The sequence below is a fragment of the Nothobranchius furzeri genome, chromosome 1 (genome assembly GCF_043380555.1).
Source record: "Nothobranchius furzeri strain GRZ-AD chromosome 1, NfurGRZ-RIMD1, whole genome shotgun sequence".
NCBI lineage: Eukaryota > Metazoa > Chordata > Actinopteri > Cyprinodontiformes > Nothobranchiidae > Nothobranchius > Nothobranchius furzeri.
Genome location: NC_091741.1, coordinates 33,988,580 through 33,991,368, shown reverse-complemented (window position 1 = coordinate 33,991,368; position 2,789 = coordinate 33,988,580). Strand labels below are relative to the sequence as shown.

The following is a 2,789-nucleotide window of genomic DNA, read 5'->3' as shown; positions in this document are numbered from 1 at the left end:
TCTCTTAAGCCATGGCGGACAATTTAAACCCCAGTGAAGGGCGAAAAAGACAGAAAATGTCAAAGTTGTGGGACCATTTTTCACGTCGTAAGGTGGAAAACGTAGTCCAGCATTAATACTGTAAAATGGATTTAGCCTAGCACAACACCACATCCTCCATGCTGCAGCACCTGTTAACGTCACTTCTGCAAGCGGACTCGGAGCCTCTACAAGATGATGCATTTTAGCCTGTATTTCTATATATTCTGCAGACACTGGGCGACTTTTTCGTTTGTAGCACTCAGTTTCAGCTCACCGTACGTCTGGTAGCAACACGTCGGACTTAAAATGTGCTAAAAAATAGACGTTTTTACACAACACGTCGGACTTTTTATTGTGTTGTTATTGATATTTGTTGTCCCTCGGGATTGCTGCAGGAGGACACGGGTATTTATGAGTGGCGCAGGAAAACGAAAGAAAGTAAATAAATGTTTTGTGATCAGTATAATTTAACATAACCACAGCAAACATGCTTTCTCAACAATCCTTGTTAGTGTGAGAAAAAAAGTGTAGAAATTAAAACGAACGTGGGTTAATAGGGAAACAGCCGGCGAACTGTTTGCGCCGTGAGCGGTTCTGGTTCTGTTCGGGCCGCAGCCGCTCGCAGCGCTACTTCAACAGTTATCCTCTGGCTTGCAGGCTGGCAGATTCTCCCACGAGGGGAAAATCGGCTCAGGTTGTTTACTTATTTTTGCACAGGCTTTTGTTTACTGTGAACTAAAGTTGAAGTGCTGAAGTTTTGCAAACTTAATTTTGAATAAAACTTGAAGAATAACTGGAAATTGCTCATTTTGAGAGGTCTTTCATATTTTATAACATGCTATTTTATATAATGGTTTACAAACACAAAAGGGTAATTTATTAGAGTACTCGATTACAAAAATATTCGATAGCTGCAGCCCTACTTATTATATTCTATAGGATTATAATAAAGACACTTTGTTTGATTAGCTTATTAAAAATAGAGTTCTTTGTCTTCATTCTTCTCTTGAGCTGGAAAAGAAAACAGTTTAGAAGCAGATGCATGAGACCTTGAGGCAGTCTCATGCAGATTAGTTCTGTGTCAGAGGCATTTGAGGAGAGAGGGTAAATAACCTTCGGTGGAATAGCCCCTTCATCACGTTACACTGGCTTCATATATATTCACCTCATGAGTTACCTTTGAACTGCAGTTCAAAAAGATCTACCGACCGCAAAAACAGCGGAGTGCTCACCGGCCGCACCAGTGAGGTGCGTCACCGAGGACAAAACAGGTGATGCGCCCCGCTCCACAGCAGCGAAACGCATCAGGCACAAATAAAAGACAGAAAACATAAAAGGAAATGAGCCGACATGAACGATCGCTTGTTAAAGTGCATGTCAAGTGTGCCTCAGAGTCTTACCCCACCCACGTATCAATTTTGAAAACTGCAACATTAGTAGGCGTTGCCTGGAGGACCGAGAGGGCGGAGCCGTGGCAGTGACGAAGAGACGGCTAACTAGACGAAGCTAGCTCCCTTCACTCTGAGCAGTCATTAGAAGTGGAGGACGTTTCTCCCCCTCCTTACCCAGACACTCGAGAAGAAAGGGACCAAGTCTATTTGGAGGAGACAAGCGGACATGAGCCTTATTGTTTTGAGCTTGTGAGTTGCCTGAAATTACTGGAACCGACCCAACAGACCCATCTCTGAACGTAAGTAGCCGTTAGCCATAGCATTGGATTAGCTGCAGGGTTTGTCTCCATGGCCCCAAAAAGCTAGTATTCAGCATGTTTTAGAGATTTATCTGCATCAACACACCTGGTTTTAATCAGCAACAAACAGCTGAGCTGCTTAACAGCTTATCTAACCTGTTAAAGCAGGAAAATCCACTGAAACGTGCTGGATAGCAGCTCTCCAGGAGATCTGGGCTCAAGCTAGTCTGCTGCATAAAGTTATGAAAATATACCATGAGAAAATTATTCTGTAATGTGTTCAGCCCATTAAAACTGCCCTGATTTCATTATTTATTTACTGATACTAGCTGCTCTTGGTTGCAGGTGATCCTCTGGTGTCTGCAGCTGGTCTCCTGCTGATGTCGTCGGGATCAGGAACTTCCAGAAGAATGTGCCTTTCAATGACTCTTTCCCCCTTATTTGTTATATTAATTAAATAAATCTCAATTTATATATTTCCTGTTTTTGTTCATGTCCATAAATACTTAAACATGCTTGAAATTAAAACGAGCTTTTAACAGTGAGGTGCTAGTTTAGTTCATCACAATAGAGCTAGTTAAACATGCGACAATGTGATAATTCAATTAATGTAATTTATAAATATCCATTAAAATATCAAAACTGGAATCAAAATGAGATATTTGGCAGCACAAAAAACTTGTCAAACACAATATTTATTATAATAATTGTAGGCAGACAGGAGACAGAGCTGATGGAGGTTCTCAGTCATCGAAGGATGGCTGAAGGCTTTCCAGGAACAGGAGATGTGGTGTCTCTTCTCTCTCTATTCTGCCAGATGAGCTGGTAGGTTACAGGTGTGTGAGGACATCCTCATGCTGTCATAACCAGATGACACGAGTTATCAGGTGACAGGAGTTATCAGGTGATCAGCCAGGCTAATGATGAGATGCAGAAAGAAAACAAATCATGCAGAAAGAAAACAAATCCAGGACAGTGTACAGTAATAAAAATAATATGTGGTGTTGCTTACCTTATGTGCTCTTATAGAGTTATTAACGTGTGCCTGCCTCATGGTGTAGAGTCCATATTTTGCTGA

General features: G+C 41.6%; 1 long non-coding RNA gene across 1 annotated transcript; it reads left to right on the top strand.

Moving 5' to 3' along the window:
- The first annotated feature begins 1,408 nt into the window (after positions 1–1,408).
- LOC129163028 (uncharacterized) lies at positions 1,409–2,185 on the top strand. Its single transcript, XR_008563060.2, has 2 exons — positions 1,409–1,711; positions 2,057–2,185. It is a non-coding gene; the product is annotated as an uncharacterized lncRNA (long non-coding RNA).
- Positions 2,186–2,789: the final 604 nt, after the last annotated feature.